This window comes from Drosophila miranda, chromosome 4, assembly GCF_003369915.1.
Source record: "Drosophila miranda strain MSH22 chromosome 4, D.miranda_PacBio2.1, whole genome shotgun sequence".
Lineage (NCBI taxonomy): Eukaryota > Metazoa > Arthropoda > Insecta > Diptera > Drosophilidae > Drosophila > Drosophila miranda.
The window spans coordinates 13,609,383-13,630,470 of record NC_046677.1 but is presented as its reverse complement, the minus strand read 5'-3'; the positions used below and the strand labels follow the sequence as shown (position 1 = coordinate 13,630,470).

Here is a 21,088-nt window from a genome sequence, read left to right as displayed (position 1 = left end):
AAGAGGCGAGGCATCTCCGGATAAGCAAAAACAGATACAAATCAGGGGCGGACTGGATTTTCCAGCGAGAAAGGCAAGAGAATTAGGCAACAATCAGAGGAGCAGTGGGGTTACCTGATGTCTAAGTAAATAATCGATCGGGGAAAAGCGGCAGCGAGAACCAGCAGGGAATCGCCGCAGTCTGCTGATCGTGCGGCGGTGGCCCCCGAAAGATCAGATCGCAGATCCAGACAGAACCAGACGCCATCGAGACCGACCCAGTGACCAAGATATGGCAGACGACCAGAGGATGATGATGAAGACGATGATGTGGAGAAAGGAATTCACATGCCCCGCAGAGGCAGCGACGAAGAGAGTCTGGAATTTATGAGAACACGTAATGCGAATATAATGGAACGATCATCGCTCATACCAGACCCGGGGAGAGTGATGCAGAGACACATAGATAGATATGCTAGATTTATTAGATACTCGATGAGAGAATCCTCCAACTAGAACGATCGCCAAATGGGAACGGAGCCCGGGGCATGGGGTATGGGCGGCAGCACCTGGGGGCCGAATTGTCATTGCATTAAAAATGAAAAGCGCAGAAGCGCGCGAACCAGTTTCCACCACAGCTTTTCCTATTTTCGCAGTGAAATCGATATCATCGATGTGGATGGGGATGGAGATGGAGATGGAGGTGTGTGGTGCACGTTTTATATATTTTTTTGCTTTGTGTTTGTTGTTTTCCCAGTGAAATTTCCCTCGCTACAGATACGAGATACGAGATACATACGACCAGTAGTAGATGCATCTTCGAATCGTTCATATTTCGCTTTGTTTTCGCTCTGTTCGTTAATTAGCGCTTCTTCTGTATATCTGTCCGTCCGTCTCTCTGTATCCGAACTGCTTTCCAATTGAATCTTATTTCGCTATTTTTTCTCTTCATCAAACGAAACAATTTTCACGCGCCAATTCCTGGCATATCTTCGGTTCGTTTCGAGTCGCCTTAATCGGCACGTAAGTTAAAAGTGTTTTGTATTTTTAGAAAACACAAACGGAAGAAGTATTTAGGCACTTAAGGGACATTCAGACACCCATCCCATCCCAAAATAATCCATTGAGATTCGTGATATTTAGTCCAACAACAGCAATCGCGCTCGAGTCGGGCGTCATGCACACAACATGTATGTTGATTTTTCAGCATTCGCTTGCGCGTCGAGCATCTTTACTCCTCGGACAGAAATGGGAGAAATGGAGCGAAAGGCCTGCCCACCGCTGCTTTAGAGGAAGTTCTGTTTCTCTTCTATGATTGAACACCATGCCATCAGCAGCTCCGCTTCCTTTCGGGGCGGGGGTTGTCCAAACATCTGGTCTTTGTGTTTCCCCCAAAATGTTCAACAAGAGTTCCATCCATCAGCAAGTCGTTCCATCAATTTACAACGAATTTGTCCAGAATGCCGTTAAATTATTTAAGACACCCGAAACACCCGAACACACATCGCACATCGCACATCGGGAGGGAGGGAACAGCCCAAAAAGCAAAAGAAATCTCTGAGCAGAAACATTCGAGTGAACGAGTAAACGAAATCGCCGCCAATTTATGACACTCCATAAAACGAAAAAGCGGGGGGAAAGCGGGGGAAAGAAGCAGGGAACCCCCCCACAACTAATTGCATTTCCTGTCGTCGGCGGAGGGGCGGGGAGCAAAGCGCATAAATTAACAACAACAAAAATACAACTTCCGATCGGCAATAGAATACAGCACGGAGCATGGAATAAAACAGAACAAATGAAGCGTACAATGGCAATGGTAAGGGCGGGGGCGGGGGCAGGAGCAGGGTAGGGGACAGCCCAAAGATAGCGTTGTCAAAGGGTCCAACTTGAGTTCCATTCATCCCAAAGTGGAGGGGGGGCCCTGGAGTACTGGGGAGTTCTATTGGGAACAAATTCCATTCTACTCGCGGTCTGGTGGGGGGAGAGGGGTCGGGAGTAGAGTGGAGAGCAGTCAAAGCGTAGCGGGGCTGCAGCTCCCTTTCCATCACTGGCCAGTGGCCAGTCAGTGGGTGGGTACCGGGAGGGGTACCCAAGGGGGTTCGGCATCCCCACTCCACCGATTATTCCGGCTGCGCTCCTGCCACAGAGTCGCCACCAACTCCTCTGGACTCGAACGAGGGCTGGGCAGGCAGGGGGGAGGAGAGGAGAGGAGGGAATGTTAATTAGTTCTGCTGGCTGCTGTGGCTTGTTTATGCTGTTGTCTGTTGCCTGTTGTCTGCAGTTTATGTTCCCTAATTTTTATGCCCAGTGTAATTAAATTCCTGGACACTGCAGTTTGGAGTCTCTGACAGCTGGCCTCCTCCTTCGCGGCAATAAAAAGAAAGTCGAAAGTCCCAGGAAAACTCCAACCAAATCCAGCATACATTCGTTTATGGCTCTGGCGGGGCTAATCAACGGCATCCAGGAAGGAGAGGGCCCTTAAGGGGATGCATTTCTAGTTAAAAACCCGTAAAGTGGAATATCATTTCGGGTTCGAGGCTAGAACGTCGCTGAAGCGTATAAAAATTAGAATTTTGCATAAATTACAGCTATTAATAGAGGGAGGGGAGGGAGTTTCATTAAGATCTGGTTAGGCGCTTACTCAACCGCATCCCTCGATGGCAATGGCGTGAGGAAGGAACTGGGGGGTTTTCATCTTAATGGTATTTAATAGACGTATCTTTATGGCTAAACATCACTCTGTGGCATTCAACAAGTTTCCCTCTCTAATATGCAAACATATCAATCCGTGTCACCGCCACCGCGCAAAGACCTTCGAGTGCAAGTGCAACGTCACTTTAGCAACTATTAGCTAACAATTGCATCTCTGTATCTGTATCTGCATCTGTATCTGTCTCTGTATCTTCTGCTCTGCGCTTACCTAATCTCGGGTCCCTCACATCTGTTCTATATAGAATTACGCGTGCCACACAGATCCACAGCAGCCGTAACGTACGAATACGAATACGAAGACGAGTATTTCGTAATCTTCTGACAATAGACCCAGCCGCAGGGGGAGGGCAATTGGGTACGCCTTCTGCCTTCTATCTTCTATCTTTTGTTCAGTGTGTCAGTCTAAATATATACCTACCATATATTCGCCTTCATTCGTTCCTTCATTGTTTCGTTGCATTTCAATTGTAAATTTCATTAGAGCATCACAATCTCAAGAGATCTATGCCAATTGATCAAGTGTTGGCGTTGTCGCTGTCGCTGTCGCTGCGACTGTCGTTGGTGCAACCAGTGCAACCTCAGACAAACGTCGAACTCTTTGAGTAATGTGTCTCTATGGGGGGAGGTGATGGCCTCACGGGGACTTAGATCAACTTGTGGGAATACAACTGATCCATTTCGATTATTTCTAGCCCTCATGGTATTTAAATCTTGCTTTCAGCTTCCACGCGTACGCACATATCGTAATAAAGAGAAGACCCCGCATGAGGATAGATATCTTTGGCTTAATTGTTGCTACGTGTATTTCCATATAAATGTTTGCTGTCTTGAAGATAATTGTTGCTTATTTGCCTGCCAGCCTGCCAGCCTGCCTGCTCGACTGTTCGACTGCCTGCCTGCCCGTTTGACCGATTCTCTGAAGTACACTGCCGTCCCGTCCCGTTCCTTTCCGCTCCGTTCTGTTGTATAATGTCAATTACTTGTGATTTACGACAGTTTAATGATAGACGGCGATGCCTTTAGGTTGACTTCACTGTCTTCTGGCATGCATGCGTTGTCGATGTCGATGTCGACGGCGGGGAAGGAGGGGGCACTGCATTCACATAATAGTCGGCGGTACATGATGCGGACTTCGCATGTGATGGATGTGATATTTGAGGCTCAATGTTCTCGGGCCCACTCTTGCATGTAATTGGCTCATAAAACTTTGCCAATTTGCCAACTTAAGAGCAGGGAATCACTACTATTGAGAAAAGGGCACATCAACATCGACTCTCAAGAACTTTCCTCATTACTGTGTGACGTAACCTGAAACTGAACTTGCAACAACTTGTGGATGTGGTCCACCATTTGATTATTCATGAGTGAGGTCCAAAAATGCAGGTGTTTGGTGTTGGTGGCTCTTTCGGTCCCACTAAATAACAATTAGCCATATAAGGCAAAATGATGATTTCGGTTGGATATCTCTTCTTTCTTCTGTGTTTTACTCGAGTTTTCTTTGTGTGTATTTTGTTTGTTTGTCGGCTGAGAGCTTAGCCATTGAAAGCCATTCATTTGGATAACGAGTTTCTGAACACGGGGGCGCCGACGCATTTCACTTCGCTGTGGGGAGGTGCGAGATGGGGAGGAGGCACGGACAGGTCAAGACGATAAATAATCGAAAAAGTTTGGTTGCTAATCAAGTGGAAAATTAAATGGCAATTCGGATAGAAAAACGATCGTAATCAACATTAAATTAGGGAAGAGGAAAGTAAAAGATTGACGGTGGATGAATTATCGACATTAAAAACTCGATAAATATCGATATGGCCAGAAATGTAAAAGTTCTAATGAAAATATAGACCATCCTATTTGGCGAGCACAGCGATATGAATAAATATCGATATTCTTCGATTAATTTGCGATATATTATCAAAATATATTTTATATTTTAAACAGTAAAATATATCTGGTTTTTTATCATAGAATTACAAATTTCTTGCCAATAGTTTTGCAGTTTTCGCCCATAGTCCAATATGGGCTCAATTTTTTGTAGATCGCAACGGAATGAGTAACCCAACAGGTTCTGCTTTAAATTTCTGCATGATATTCTCACTCTTTTGTGGTTGTCTGTGTGTGGTTTCGGTTCTAAGCTGAGACACCGCCACCGACGGAGCGAGAACCGACCACCGAATGACTACCGAAAGGGAAACGAACTCATTGAAATTCTTGACAGGTTAGTCCCGCGAATTGTGTGGAAAAACAAAAGAAATACATAAAATAGAGATAGAACAGATGGGGAATAAACGGAGAGGCGAAGAAAGACGTCAGTTGTTCCCTGTTCCGGTGAGGTTTTCTGGTTACGGGGGGGAGGAGGAAGACCACTTCTAGGGCTTTCCCTGTTTTCCGTTTAAGGCGGCGCCAAGCCAAGTTCATTTCCCACTGGCCCCACAGTGGGCGACTAATAAACACGGAATACTACTGTTGATGGCCAGGAATCCCGGGCGGGAAAAGGCTTTAAAGGACAAGGACCTGGAACAAAGGCAGGGCTCAATGACAGCGCGGCCATAGAAGCAAGTATAAGTACGAGTATCCCCAGTTAGGAGACAATACTCGCAAAGTTGACACATATTGGAGTGCCATAGCCATTGTTTATCGCCTCGCATACAGGAAGCCAGCCGGGAAGAACGCGTCTCGGGGTTATTACACTCCCCAGCAGACAGCTTCTGTCAGGGAGTGCGGAGGGCAGTGATTTGCGGTTGTTTCTGCTCTTCAATCTGTTCTGTTTTGTGTGTTTTTTTTTATTTTTTTGTTCATGCATTCGGCATTTATCAAGCCGCAAAGTTAATGGCTGATTAGAGAGTCGCGTCGCGTTGTCGGTGGAAGTGGGTCACAGAGCAGTTTGTTGACTCAAAAGGCGGCACTATGCCAGCACAGAGGCACATATTGATAAGTGTTTCTGTTGCAGTGTCGGTTGCATTATGCATTTGACCACCGATCGAGTGTTGGCGGATGGTTTTGTGAAAGAATTTACGACAGTTGTGGGTGCGGCCACTATCAATCAGGGGTTTTGGGATAGCAAGAAGTGGGCTAGTGGAGCAGCACTTCGGGCTAGATATTCCCCGATGAAGCCATTCGCTTGTAAATCTCTGAGCTTTCCGTCCAATGACCTGTGACTGCTGTTGGCCGTTGCTGGTCATTTCGAAACACGATGTTGCATAAGAACACTTATCCGGCATTCGACACGCCCCGAAGCAGAAACAGAAACCAAAGCTCAATTAATTATTATTTCGATGCTACCTTTCGGTTTCGGGTGGTAACATGAGACGGAGCGGAGGGAGTTCGACTACTCACCTTTTCCAAAACAGAAATGTTTGCGCAACTCTGGGGACGTCTGCAAAGACCAGAGACAATGAACGGTTAGATAAATGCCAGACACAGTACAGGGACAGGTACAATAATAATAATTATTAATTATAGCCAGGGAGACAGACAACTTGTTCCGCGGGGCCGGGGGATGGGGAAGGCTATTAAAATTAATCAAAGTCGTTCCATTACAACCCATTGCCATGTAGGAGCCAATAAATTGTGGTACTTATTCTACCTGAACCACATAAATACTCGCAAAACAGCCGCAGAACACCCACTATCCACTATCCACCATCCACTACTCAGCAGCAGAACAAGAACCAGAACTTGTCAACTGTAACGCAGACAATCAACAAAAAATGCATAAATTAATAGCAATAAGAGAAAATGGTGCAAAGCAAAGGAGGCAAAAGTAACAAACTGTAATCGAATGCGATGACGGGCACAACAACTGCACTACAGTCACGGCTAGTCCACAAGGGGGGGTGGAGGGTGGTGTGCACATGTGCGTAGAGGGAGAGGGAGAGGGAGACCAGGGCCAGGGACAGGGACAGAGAAAGGGGTTTTTTTGTCTACTGCACGCAGCTAATTTCATGCCCAGTGGCGCAGTACCTCTTATAATTGATAGCCCCTCCCCAACCGACCGACCGACCGACCCACGGACTGGAGTCTGAAGTGGTTACACGATACGAGCGAGTACCAAAGCCGACTCTCTGCCGAAGGACAAGGAAACAATCACGAAGAGGCACCAGCAAGAACCAGGAGCAAGGTTTCAAAACTTCTACCAATTAACTTTGGAACTTTAAAGCGCACATTACAGACGGTGAACCACGACATGGGTTGGTGGCTAGGCATTGGATATGTCGGGATCGCAAGATTATTCTCAGTGTATGATCTGCTGTTCTTCTTTTGTTCTCTGTTACGTTGCTGGCCGTTCGTTTTGTCATTTGCCTATTGCCTTGTTGTTGCTGTACTCCGTGGCGGCGAGAGAGTGCGTAAGCGAGAGCCTCGCTCAGAGAGCGAGCAGATTAGAGCTCCATGGTGCCGCTGAGTGCGAGTGAGAGGGAAGTGCCTGATTTCGAATTGCATTGCGAAAACATTCGGCAAATAAAGAAGGCGTAAAATCAAGTCGGAAGAGAGTGCAAAGGAAAACGAATGATGAGACCCTGACAATTGCTGGTCTAAGCACGACAGATACCCTGCGAAAGCCAATATATCCTAAGCATTAAATCGTTTCTGCTCTTAAAAAAAGTGCAACCACTTTAAATAAATATGTATCCCCGATTCCTGAGTAGCTACAATTTTCAATGGAATAAATATTACCCAATATGCATCATAGTTTACCCCTTTACTTATTCTCTCTTTGCAGAACACACCCAAAGCCCATTTCCATCAAGATATCTACTTTATGGACTCCATAACAATTTCTTGCGCATTATCACTCCCCTCCCACCACACGCCGTCCCCGGCATCTATCACCAACCGTATCCTCAGGTTCATTAGCACCCAGAGACTCGTAGAGTGGACCCCTCCCTCCGCTGCTATCCAACTGCTGGCTGGTAAACCCTGGCAGTTACTACAACAAATTGCCAATCAACATTCAGTCTTTGTCGCTTGTCGTCTGCCGTCTGTCGTCTATGACGTTGTAGTTGTCCTCGTCGTAGTCGTTGGCGTTGCCGTTCGTTGGCCCCATCCAGGCGCGGGATATAACCCCTGGCCCCCTGCGACCGGCGCTGGTGTAACAGCTGATGACACGCACTTTGCGTGTTTATTTAATAAATAAAAATTTGCATAAATTTGCCAATGTGCGCTGCGCGGCACAAATTGAAGAAACTCTCTGCTTGAGCAGAATCTGTCTCTGGCAGGAGGCGTCGAGGCGCGATGTCGAGTGGAAATGCAAACAAATTTATTCAGCCATTTGTTACGGGCGTCCTGGCAGAAGGATTCGCTCGATGTGGCAGAAAATCAAAGGATAAAGGAATTGCGTCATAAATGCACACTCTTGTTATCCTTTGTGTGAGAGTCAAGGTCCTCCATGGTTTAGTATACCCTTGAACTACTCATTCTGTGGCGTGCCCCAAAGTACTGTGGAATTATCCATTAACTCAGCTTAGTGGAGCACTTCCCACAATCTCCAAGCTGTTCTCGAGCACTCCCCGAATCGACGCGGCGTTTGCCTTGAACCCAATCCCCAGTCTAAGCCCCAGCCCCAGCCCCAGCCCAGTCTTATGTCAGACACTCATCATGTAAGCCATCCATCCATCCATCCATCCATCTCTGGGCAAGCTAATAACCCGACATCAGATTTCTGGGCGCCCCGCTAAAGTGTAACTAATATGCGAGCGGAACCCCGAGAGAGAGAGAGAGGGAGAGATGTTGGAGTGCCTTTTGATTAATGGCTGCCGCTACTGTTTCGGTGAGAGAGGAGGGGGAAGATTTACAAAAGCATAGAAATTTATGCGCGTTTTGATTCGAGACGCACGACGATCGGATAGCATCGTATCGTATCGCATCGCATCGCATCGGATCGGATCGGATCGGAATCAGAGCCACAGAGCCAGAGGCGCATAAGTACGAAAATTATAGAAGTCGCGATCTTCGACTCTCGGGGCTCGTTCGGTGTGGGCTTCCATTTGGCTGTGGAGTTAATCGACTTTAAGTGATTGGTCAGCGGTCTTCTGGCCTCAGCATTGAGCATATCATTTATCTTTTCTCGATATCTAAACATAGAACAAAGCGGGCTGGCTTCCTTCTGTGCCTCTCCAGCTCCTACTCCATCTCCATCCATGCTCTCCGACTCTGCGACCAGTCGCCAGCAATTAGCGGCAATCATTTTTCATTTGTCAGCCATAACATGCACAGAAAAGCACACATAGTATATGTGTATCTGTATCTTAAGTGCAACTGGTTATCCGCGACTCTCAATGCCAGCTCTCGGTCCGAGCTTCGAGCCACTTCCCAAGTTTTAGTTTTGCCTTATTTTTTGGGCCGATTCTCAGTGCATTCTCGCGCTGCTACAAGCCATAATTTGCGTTTGTCCGCTTGTGAAATATACGTTATTATATTTCAGGGGGGAGGGAGGGGGCTATTTTTTGTTGTTCTTTTGGGATAATTATGCCAAATATTCAAATAAATTATCAAGCAGAGCAAACTACTGGCAGAGTGGAGGGGGCGGGGAGCAGTGTCGAACAGCTGCACAGTAGCCGCGATTTTCAGGCTTTTGTTCGCTGCGCTTCGAAATGTTGCACAAAAGTTTTCCATGATAATAAATTTGTGTGTTCTACTGCCACACACAGAGAGAAAGAGAGCGAGAGAGAGAGATAGTATATGTATCTGTGTGCTTCTCGAGGGGGGGGCTTGAGATTCTTTTGTTTGGATGCTTTGGCTTGCAACAGAGTTGCAATGCGGAGGGTGTTCAGGGCCTGTCAACCCAAACAAAAGCGTAAAATGTGGAAATGGACATAAATTAGATTCTAGGGCTTTAGAAAGATGCATTTCTTTTCATTTTGAGTCAGTTTCATACCCTACTACCTCCCAGTGTGGCTTAGCAATCGAGAGCTACATCCTAGTTTTAGTCTGGAGGATACAAGGGTATGTATCTCGAAGATACTAAGCAGCTCAGTATAAATAACCGACTCATCTATGAAATGTTGTTTAACTTTTTCTAATTATTCTTTATAGGCATAACAAACAGAAAGCCCCCGTGTAAAGATGTTCAACTCATGGCCATTTCCGCACAAAATGTATCTCTTGCCTTCCAGGCGGGATATTAGCGTTGATAATTATGCATATTCATTATGGTCATTAGCCACAAAGCTGGTTGAATGGAATAGTTTGCTCTTGCGCCGTGTCTATCCCCACTCGTGGCCAGGCATTTTCCGAGTGCGACCAAAAGAAAATGCAACGCGTTCGAATGCAAATGCCAGCCTTGGGACTGGGGGGGAATTGTTGTCTTGGCACGGATTTAATATGCAAAGTGTGGCCAGAAGTGCGACTGCAACTACGATTTATCAGAGGTGTACTTGCAATATATCTTAAAGCAGGAAGTTTCACTTTACTTAACACTCTGCATGTCGGAGATGGAGAACGAGAACGAGAAGGAGAAGGAGAAGGGTGTGGTCCACTGTCACGGCTCTGAGAAATCTACCCCTTGTTCCAGCTAAACCCCACTCTGTGGTCCTGCCTTTTGTAGATTGCCGACCAGCTGACATATCAAATATTTAATCATCGCATGTTGTTTTTTCTGCCTTAAAATTATAATTCTTTGCGGTTTGTTTAGTGTGTTTACTGGCACTTCTCGTGTGCAATAGCCTTGCCAGAGCCACAGAGCAAAAGCTCAACAAACTTGACATGGAAGCCTTTTACATAAGGCCAAAAAACACACCAAAAAGTACATATCGCTGTACCTCCACAAGCACAAAAACGGAGCGCAAAATCTTAGATAAGTCGGATCTGAAGGCTTTTTTGGGCAGTCTTCGCGTCAGGCATTAAAAGTGGCTCATTGAATGCGCTGTTTTGGCTTGATTTTATATCGCATACATATATCGAATATAGTATATAGCATTCCATGTGCAAATGTACTTTATGATGTTTACATTTCACTTTGTTTGCTCGCTTGTGATTTATTCCACTTCCTTCCTTCCCCACAGCCCAAGGCTGAGGCTGGGACTGAGGTCGACTTTCACGCATCATGACGGCGGCGTCTCCTCCATTCGCTGTTCTGTAATATTTTGTAATTTGAAATCGATGTCGATTCATGATTCGCGATTCGTGTGCAAGTGGCGGAGCAGCAGCAAGGTTGTCCGTCCACTCATCGGGTGGTTTTCAGCTTTGTTTTCTGCCACAAAAGTATCTTATCGCGCAGAGGGAGTCGGATCGAGTGACACAACCGGGAAATTGCGTTTCCAATGGTTACAGATAATTAGAGATAGGTTAGAGCCGCTCCATGTGATTCTCATGAAATGTGCTTCAGAATGGGGCGAATCTCTAAGTAATTATGTATGCAGGAGGAGCTGTTCAATGTAGCTTCTTGGAGTCTGGTTAGGAACCGGTTTTATAAATACAGAATAGAGGGTGGTCATGGGAGGGCGGGAACACTTTCTGTGACTCCCTATCCATAAACGTGACATTTCATCATCTTAATCTCTTTCAAGGGTCGGTTTCTATTTTGAATTGAATGTTTAAACACTCATATTTATTCGTGCGAATTCACACTTTTCCGTCTTATATATCTTCACGGAAACTCGATGAAACACTTGAAAAAAAAAAAACAGATTTGCGCACGAGTCGAGAGCACGAGCCGCTGCCTTATCAAAGCGGATTCCTCTGAAAGTCTTCACTGGGGGATATCCAGAAATAGCCGCAGTGGAAGAGCATTTACAAAGCTGTGATTCAAGCCCCTCCAAGGGTGCTGTTATCCGATAACCGATAACTGCGACGCAGTCGGAACGAACCATGGAAATGCGTCTCTAATTTAATATTCCAGCGGATTATTCATAAACATTTGAGCGAATGAGATAAATGAGTGTAGAGGGGACTGCAGTTCACTTGTTATTCAATTCCACAGCTGTTTGCATTTCATTATGGAGTGCATCTTTATGTGTTGTTCAGGAATTTGCATAAGGAATGTGGAAACGCACACGCACACGCACCAGAAACATTCAGAAATTCTATTGGAATGGTAAATAAAATTGCAATTCTCTGCTGAATCTTTGGGATTAACGATGGTACACCAAAGGCTGAAGCTTACCTAGAATTCCGTGATGTTTAGGAGCTCCAGTTTCTTCGATTTGTTCTGCTGACAAACATAAAGATCTCTGCAATGAAATAGATGGATACAGAATATAATTAGAGCTGTCAGAGTCGACCAGAATCTTAAGATACATCGGAGGTATTCATCGATAAAGGAAACCTATGATCGATAGTTAAACAGAGCTACTTGAATATTGCAAAATCAATCAAATCGAAACCTCTATAAATACCTCTCGGAGTCGTAGCCTCAATATTTGGCCTACATTACGGACCTACACCTTCCCCTCACACGATACGACCCATTTCCCACACTACGAACCTCTCCATCTTATCTATAATTTACACAATTTACCAGCCATTGTCCCTCATCTAGCCGATGGTAAACAACAGGCGAAGGAATCCTAACATTCAGAACGCAAATATCGCTCGCATTTCCACATTCTGGCCCTCTGGATCCATCTCCTTATCGCGATGCGTGTCTGCAACAGTCTAAATATAATCGTATTCCACTGATAAGCGATGATAAGTGAAATCAAACCCATGGAATACCCAACATTCCCAATCAGTACTTTGGGGGCGTCTGTGAGTCAGTGGCTGATGATAAAATGGTGGGAATCCATAAAAGTGCTTTATTTTCGGATACATTTCTGTGTTTAGAATAGGATTGGCTTGTCATCTGTGTATCTATAATAAATCACGTTGAATGCTTTTAATTTAAAAAAAATGTGCCATTGAGAAAAGGCTTCTGATGTAATCTTCTCCTTGATTGCTAAGCCACGCTGGGAGAAGGAGAGAGAATAAAGAAAAGTGAGGTATAAACACCTTCACTTTCCTTCAGGAATATTCTTATAAATTCTTACCAAAACATTAGCGAGACCTCTGTATGAACTGGCATTTCAAAGATACTGTACACATCTTCTCACGTATTTCATCTTTTCAAAATCGAAATCGAATCATAAATTCGGCGAAAACAAAGGCTAAAGACAGGGCGATATATTAACGGATTAACTGCAGGTATGGCCGCCCCCTTTATGCGTCGCAGAAATCGAAAGTCCCGACAGATAAATATTCGTATGGGTTTTGCAAGGTCCGCAGATCTTGGGATCGTGTTTTGTTAGCCGTGAATCACGGCCCAGATGCAATATATTTCGCTTTATTTCGTTTAATAATTTGCATGGTTGGGCAATTTTTCATTGAGTATTGAGTGGGGCTTCCTGGGCTGCCTCGTTTCCGCGAACAATCCCCCGAAAGCGGAGCTCTACCCATTTAATTTATTATCTCCTGCAAATGTTTATGCTGCACCACATTTAAATACACTTTTAAATTGCATGAAACAATTAAGACTTTTCTGTTTTCCACTCGCCAAATGAATAAGCGCTGCCAGCAGACAGCAGACAAGAGAAAATCACAAAAAGTTGCCAAGTGAAAGCGTCAGAGAAATATATAGAAAACCAAATGATAATGCTCGAACGTTTCAGCAGCTGATTCGGATGATTTTATGTCTATTTTATAGATTCCCGAATGGTTTTTCGGCGACTTAAGTGTGCCAGTTTTTGTGGAGCATCAAAACAATAATAAACCATCGGCATCCATCGGAGACGTAACCAAAGGCACTCTTTGTAGAGCGCGGATCATTAAATTAATATTATTATATGGGATTTTAATCAGTTGGCCGACGCACCCCACCTCCCCACCTTTCCACCTTTCACCATAAATATCTCTTACGAAACAGTTCTCAAATCCAATTGACACTCTGGACAATGGGCGTCGAGCCAGAGCGTGGACGGGGAAACAATGTGTGCTAGACGGAAAATCCAATTAGGAGGGCGACCCCCACAAGACCCCCACAAGGCCCGGAGAAGAGGCGACGAAGGCGACTTATCTGCAGCCCCACAGGCAGCAACGACACCACACCAAACCAACCCAAAAGTTGGCGAAAATCTCGTTCGTCCTGGGACCAAGAGCCACAAAAAAGATTGCTATGTGCAGCTGCTAATTTAACAGAGAGACAGGCGGACAGACGGCAGAGAAATATGATTAACCGCACGAGTAACGAGCCAACGGGTACAAAATGGGTGTTGCAACCCGGCAATCCGCGTATCCAAGTATCCAAGTATCCAAGTGTGCAACTGTTAGATACAAGACGAGGCCTAGGCCGGGCCGGGCCTGGCCGTTGCATGATTTTCCACTCATAATGAAACCGAAAGCAGACAGACAACGGCACCCCAGCGAAATCCGCGCGTATTCAACTGTTTTGGCGTAAATTAACGTAAATACTCGAAAACAGTTACCCCAGACAGACCCCCAACTGGAGAGTGGAGAGTGGAGAGTGGAGAGTGGAGAATGGAGAATGGAGATCGGTGGAGATCCGAGGACTGGGCACACACCTTGATTTACCTGCGCACAGTAGTCGGGCAGGCGCTGATGCTGATCGCAGTCTTCATCCGAGACCCGCAGCCAATCCCCCAAATCTGGGCAACACGATCATTACGGACATTAGGCCTGTGGACAGCGTCTAAACGGTTATGGTTATGGCTATGGCTATGGCTATGGCAGGGCCCCAGGCGTATCTTCGAATATGTACATCCGTAAGGCTTCATTAGGCTCTTCGCACACGTGCAAGGCAGCAGCCATGTCGAAGGAATGCTAGCTGGATCTTTATGATCGAAAAGCTGAGAAGATTGGTACCTGACCAAGCTGTCTAAGAGCAAGAGGGTGGATCTCACATATCCACCACAAAAACTCCCCCTTTCGGGCATAGTAAATACAATTTATTTTTTAATTTTCAAAATAGTTTACAAATATTAACATTCAAATTTTTAATATTGGCCAGAGTCAAAAAATCTATCCTTGAAAATGACAGTCAGGAAATTTAGAATAATCTGTTATTACCCATTTTTTAGTAAATTTTTTGTATCCTCTTGTTTTCCAATTTGTTTTTGATGCGATTTTCAGATCTTATGTTCTATGAGAATATACTTTAAAACCAACAAAGACATAGAAAAGATAAAAATAAAAAGATGTTACAAAAACTATGGGGAATTAAAAACCATACTTCTTTCTTAGAAAATTGATTAAAATGAAATCCGTAGACGAACAGCATCGATGTGACCCTATTAAAATTAATGCCAAAATCAAGGAATTGTCGAAGGGTGCAGATTTCCCCTAAGCGATCGGATTTTTCAATCTGAACAGACCCGCGTGAGCGTCAAGTGGAACAGATTTTCAGCTTAATCCAATGCCCAGTATTCATTTAATATTTGCCTGGTCATAGGGGGAAGTATATTTAACATTTTGCAACCCATCTCTTGCGTAATTGTGGCTGCAAAAACGCCTTAAAAATATATAACAAAAGCAGTGTTTGGACGCTCATTAGTCGGGTATTTGATTCCTCATTACCGAGGAAAAAAGAAAGACTGCCGAAAATGAGTTTCGAAACCCATTATCAGCAAATAAAAGAGCAATATTTTGTGTAATTATTTTATTGTTGGAATTTCTCCTCCACTCTTCGCCCACTCTCGCACCCATTTTGACGCCTTCCGATCCGTGGGGTGGAGGGGTATTATGTGGGCAATCGAATAATGGAGGGGGGGTAGCATGTGTTGCATGTGGCTCGTGTGGCACGCTCCGTTGAGTGCTCCCTCCACTCGTCTGCGACCGAATATTAAAATACTGGCCCAAGTAGCCACAGATACTCGCACACAGCATTCATCTTGCATTCATCTTGCAGATACGTTTGTATCTGCCAGTGGGCGTTGCGCTGGCCCCCCTCTCCCTCCGTTGCACACACTCGAGTGGCGAGTGTCAAGAACTTGTCTTCGCCATAAAGAGAAACCGGCAGAAATGTGCACCAAATGCAGCAGACAGTCAAACATTTTGATTTGAGAGTTTTTTAACCAGTTTCCTCAACCGCGGTGCACCGCCTGCCTCCACAAAGTAGACAGTGGCAGGTCCACTGGCAAGTCTTTTTATGGCAACCTGCAGAATGAGGAGTACTCTCAGATCATGGACAATGCATCCATGAGATACTCCTCAAGTCAAAGTCAACAAACTCTGGGCCACTGGGAGGGGGCTGGCGGAGGTTAGGGTTAGCCATCCCACAATCAAAACAGGTCCAAACGAGTTGAATTTATAACTGATTCTGTTCCATACTGTTCCGAGAGATAACTAACCCTCACAATGCATGCCGCAAGCTGCAACTAGTATAAGTTCTGAAACGAGAAGTGCAACAAAATGAACGAGGGACCAGAGAGACGGAGAGGCATCGCCAATGAACCTGGCAACCGGTTTCCTCCTCTACGACAAACAAATATCAACCTCTCAGGCCATAAACCAAACAAGTCTCAAAGGGCAGGCCTCTGCGAGATACTCGCACTGGCACTGGCACTGGCACTCGCACTTTTGGGGTAGATACAAAATCAAGTTTGCAGCCAAAGTCTTCTTCTTAGAAATCATCGAGAATATCCAGGAGCCACAAGGCAGAAGATCGGAGACAGGAGACAGGAGACAGTAGGAAGGCGCTTTTTGGTCAATGACTGTCTCTGCGGAGGGAGCCACTCTCCCCTCTCCACCCTCGACTGAAACATCATCATCATCATTCATTTTTCATGGTTGAGTGCCTGCCTGCCTGGCTGCCTGGCAGGCAGTTGGCTCTGATTGTTTACAGCTGCCCCGTAGGTACAAGTTGAGATCTAAACGGGTTTGGTACCCCCAGACGCAGACGAAGACGAAGAAGCAGACGCACAGCTGTTCCAAAATATTCCCCACAACACAGGATGCAGACGACAGACCGACAGACCGACAGACCGACAGACACCCAAGTCGCTTGGCCGGTCGGTCCAAGGAGTCACTGAGCCCAGGCCCCAGACCACCAGACCAGGGCCCACAGGCCAGGGCCAAGGCGGGTGCGGGTGCGGTTTGACCTAAAACGTTCCTCGCAGAACGCGTCTTCTGCCTGCCGCCGCCTGATCGTCGCGACGACGCTTCGTACTCGTATCCGATGGAATGATGAAATTCTCTCTTGGCCCAAAGCTTGCTTTTGGCTTTGTCTTTGTCTTTGTTTTTGTTCTTGCTTTTTTGCTCTTTTCGCCAGAGTTCTCTTTCTTCTTGGGGTCTGGTTTTCCAGTGCTGTTGCAACTCATTATTTTGCGGTTGAGGCAACAACTTTTGTTGTTGTGGCTTTCAAGTGCATAAATATCTCCTCCTTTTTAAACGGTAAATGATACACGCTGCTGCTGTTGTTGTTGCTCTTGTCATGGGCATAATCTCTGAGGCATTAATACCAGTCCAGGTCTCAATACGAAGAGGTCTCCCAGTCCCAGTCCCAGTCCCAGTCTCAGTCTCAGATCTCTCCCGCGATAAGCGATGAAAGCGTTTCGGGGGGTGGGGGGGATGGAGGGGGGGTTCCTGTGCGGGTGGGTGATGAAATGCTATGATTCTTTTTGCGGTCAGCGCAGAAGAAGAAGAAGAAGAAGGTGAAGAGTCAGAAGACTAACGGAACACCCGGTTCTTGTATAATTTATGGGTAAAAGGATACGTGTGCAAAAAGAGGAACGGAAGAAGATTCAGTGCCTGTCAGAATCAACAATCAGACAGTGGAAAGTGGCAAACGATAAGCGATTTACGATTAACGATTAACGATGTTACTGTTATCGTTTCTCTTTACCCAAAACACCTACTGGCTTCAGTCGGCTGTATTTTGTATTTATTATGGAATATACAATACTACGGAAATCAGTTATAGAATCTAATACGATAAATATATCGATTACTTGGTTTTTAATCAACTTAATTAATAATCAATTGATTGTTCCAATAAAAAATCTATAAAAATACCGATTTATGGTCGAGGTAGTGCATCTACAATTAATAGAAACCAGCTATCGTTCCAGTCGATTATTTATCAATTTATAATCGAAGTTTAGTTTATTTCTAAACATAAACATAGACATGGATTCTCCTCCATCGAATTACTAAAGTGTTTACATTCCATTCCATGGCTACAACAGCTTTGTCGTTTTGAAACGCACTGTACTCCAATGTACACCGAAATATCTTCTCAGTTCGGCTGTTTTTTAAGGGAATGGGGCTTCTTTTCAACTGAAGTTTGGGTCAAGGAGGAACCGCTCTTGCAGCCTCATCGCGTCGCAACCATTTCCATTTCTGTCAGTTTCAATTAAACTTAATTTCACTACCAAAGGAAAACTCAAGAAGAGAGGTTAATTAATTACGAAACGTGGGGATAATGAATCAGAATGAATGTTTAATTTCCCAATCAAGCCATCCATCCACTCGCAAACGCCCAGTCATGGAGGAGGGGTTTCTCCGTCGTTTGGGAAATGCTAATTAAATTTCTTGAACAAATCTCGTTGTGTAAATCAAATCCAGACCAGGCGCTCCGCTCAATCGTATCGACTCAAAGCCCACAAACTCTGTAGAAATATGCAATTTTTCAATTTGTTTTCTGCATTTCCCATATTCTCTGGGTCTCTGTGGCAGCCCCAGTGGCAGGGGCAAAGCCGTGTCTCAGCTGCGGCGACGTGAACAAAACTTAATTAGGCGTCTCTCTTGCGTCTCTGGGCTGGTGCGAAGGCAGGTGGGCTGCTGGGCTGCTGGGCAGCCAGCCCCTCCATCGATAACGCCTCGTTGAGTGTTTGTTGGCCCGGCTATCAGCCCCCGGGCAGGTTGTGCAATCTTCTGAGCCAACTTCTGAGCTAAAAACGAACTTGGGCCTGACACTGCACTTTTGTTTGCCTGCCACTGATGCCAATTTGCACAGACAGAAAAGAGGCAGCGAAAGCCGGCGGAAAATCAATAGAAAAACAATATTTATAGCAGCATATACTCGTATCTATGGAGCACCGATATCTATAACTATAACTCTCTCCCAGTGTGGCTGAGCAGTAAAGCTGTAACCCAGTGGGCCCATTGTTAGTCCCAGGATGATGCTCCCTCTCTCGCTCTCTTCCAGAGTAGCTTAGCAGTGAAGACGGAATGGCTTTCATGCCCGGAATGTACTCGAACACACCGGTATATGATTTCCTAACGATTAACATCTCCAAGCACTTTTCCATACATTCATGGAGTAGGTATTCCCCGCCTTTCGTCTAGACAGCTCTCTGCTGATCGGCCCAATGCCGATGTCTCCATTAGCCGCTTGTCAAGGTGCCAGCATTCGAGCAACAGAGAGGGAAAAATGTATAAATATAAATAATTAAACTCTAATTACGACATCCGATTACGAGCGACAGAAACAGACACAGAAAATGCAAATCACTGGCTGAAGATGGAGGAAAAATGCTGGCTAATTGCACAGAATCTTGCGACAAAAGTGCAAGTGATAATTCGAGAGGCGGAGAGGGGAAAAGGTAGACGCAAACGCGAATCGAAGAGGAACGAACAAAGCGCCGATGATTAAGAGTTAATTACAGCTTTTAAATACAAAATATAAAAAAAAAAACAACACTTTGCGATTTCACTTTTTCTAAGGCAGAAAAAGAAACAGAAGTCGCCTTCCAATTTGGACTTGACCCACATTTCAAGAGAGCGGCAGAGCGGCAGAGCGACAGAGAATTGAGAATTTTGTTGAAAATTTCAAAACGAAAATAACGAAAGAGATTGCTCATCAAGTGCGTTGGGTTTCGTTGCGTTACGCCCCCGTGCGCGGCGTGTGGCATGCGGTGCGGCGTCTCACGACCAAGACCCAATTCGCGATGACAAAAGGAAAACGAATTCTCATTGAGGCAGCAGCATATTGGATGTCTCTTGAATGCGTGGTCTCCATTACCGGAGGCGCAGAGACAGAGCTCTGCAGAACGAAGATCTAGCCATCTAGACGATTATAGCCACATGCTCGTAGGCTGTGGGCAGTGCACTTGGCACTTGGCACTTGGCACTTGGTCGTGGCACCCACGAGGGAGCGGAAAGTCCGACAGCCGAGGCGAAGGCCTCCTTTCGCCGGCAGGGAAATTCATAGCATTGAGATCTGTGTGCCTCCAAGCTTTGCCTCTGCTCCAAACTCCTAATAATTGGTCGTCGAGCGAAGAAATCTGCTTGTCTCTGCCTCGTTTTTGGCTGTTTCTGCCTCGTCTTAATTAAGGCAGTGCGTGGTTGGTGTCGTCTCCGCAATCAATTCCAATTGAAGGTGTCATGCCTAATTGTTTGACAGCTCGGAGAGGCCGAGTGCAGAAGGTTAAGCCAAGGAGGGGATCAGATGTCACCATGAACCCCTCTCCTCGATAGTAATCGAATCTTAACATAAATAAACATTTCCAAGAGATATCGCTGATAAACAATCGCCAGCTGATAATTTTTCCGAGTATATCTTTTGTTTTTCTGTTCGCAATTCGACAAAAATGTATGGCAATCTTCTGAGTCCACTGATTATTCCAATTCCAATTCATTTTCGTATCCAAACCGAAATCTCATGTTGATTAAACGTTCCATTTGCATATCCAGTTTCCAGTTTCTAGGCGTCTCTATCCAATATCTAATATATTCGCAACAAACCAGCCCAGCGACACATGCTACCACAAATAAATGAATTTCCGACTATCTTTTATGTGTGCCACAAGCAAAAGATAGTGGGAAACTACAGGCTGATAAGAATATCGAAAGTTGGCAGAGCGGAGAGAGAGAGAGGGAGGCAGCTCCCACTACTCGCATCAGCTGATATTGGCAGCTGCTTCGCAGCTTAGGCTAGATCAAGAAACCCTACAAATACCCGCACTCGCACCCGCAATCGTACCCGTATCCGTACTCGTGCGACGGATCTATGTATCTCTAGACAGACGACCGCAATGATGGTGATCACAAACTGTGACGCACTTGACGGCTATAGGCGATAGCCCATATGTCTCTCTCTATAGCCGATTGCCTGATCTCTGATGCTAAATTTAACAATACAAAAATCCACATTTGGCGAGCATCAATTATTGTCTCGCTGGAGAGCATTGTGGCTGAGATACTCTCACAGAAGCACCTGCTCCATCTTCGTGGGGTTTTCTGAGGGGAGACTCTCATCTGGCGCTTCGTTGGAACCGCAGTATTCGTCATCATATTTAGGAGGAAGTTATTCACGACTTTACCCTCCGAGGCCAGCTCTCTTTTTATTTGATTTCGTGATAACCAACAAACTTGATTTCTCATCAATGACGTAGAGATCCGTCGGTAATCGGGGGTTTCATTGAGGCCGAAAAGCACCGCCGTGTCCCTACCTGTACGCCGTATCTTTCCACCCACAAAGTTGTAGTTCTATAAAACGATGTTGGCCAGAACTTTGGCACTCGACTTCAGTCTT

At 45.5% G+C, this 21,088-nt stretch overlaps 1 protein-coding gene across 3 annotated transcripts in view; it reads right to left on the bottom strand.

The window, feature by feature from the left end:
* The window catches only part of LOC108162817 (dual specificity tyrosine-phosphorylation-regulated kinase 2), a 54,725-nt gene that overhangs the window by 30,219 nt on the left and 3,418 nt on the right, over nucleotides 1-21,088 (bottom strand). For 2 of the 3 annotated variants that reach the window (XM_033392739.1, XM_017297732.2), the window contains exons 2-3: nucleotides 11,789-11,855; nucleotides 6,025-6,064 (exon numbers count right to left, since the gene is read on the bottom strand). The gene's annotated coding sequence lies outside the window, so the exon portion shown is untranslated. The remainder of the gene's footprint in view (nucleotides 1-6,024; nucleotides 6,065-11,788; nucleotides 11,856-21,088) is intronic. The other variant, XM_033392740.1, reaches the window with a different exon arrangement.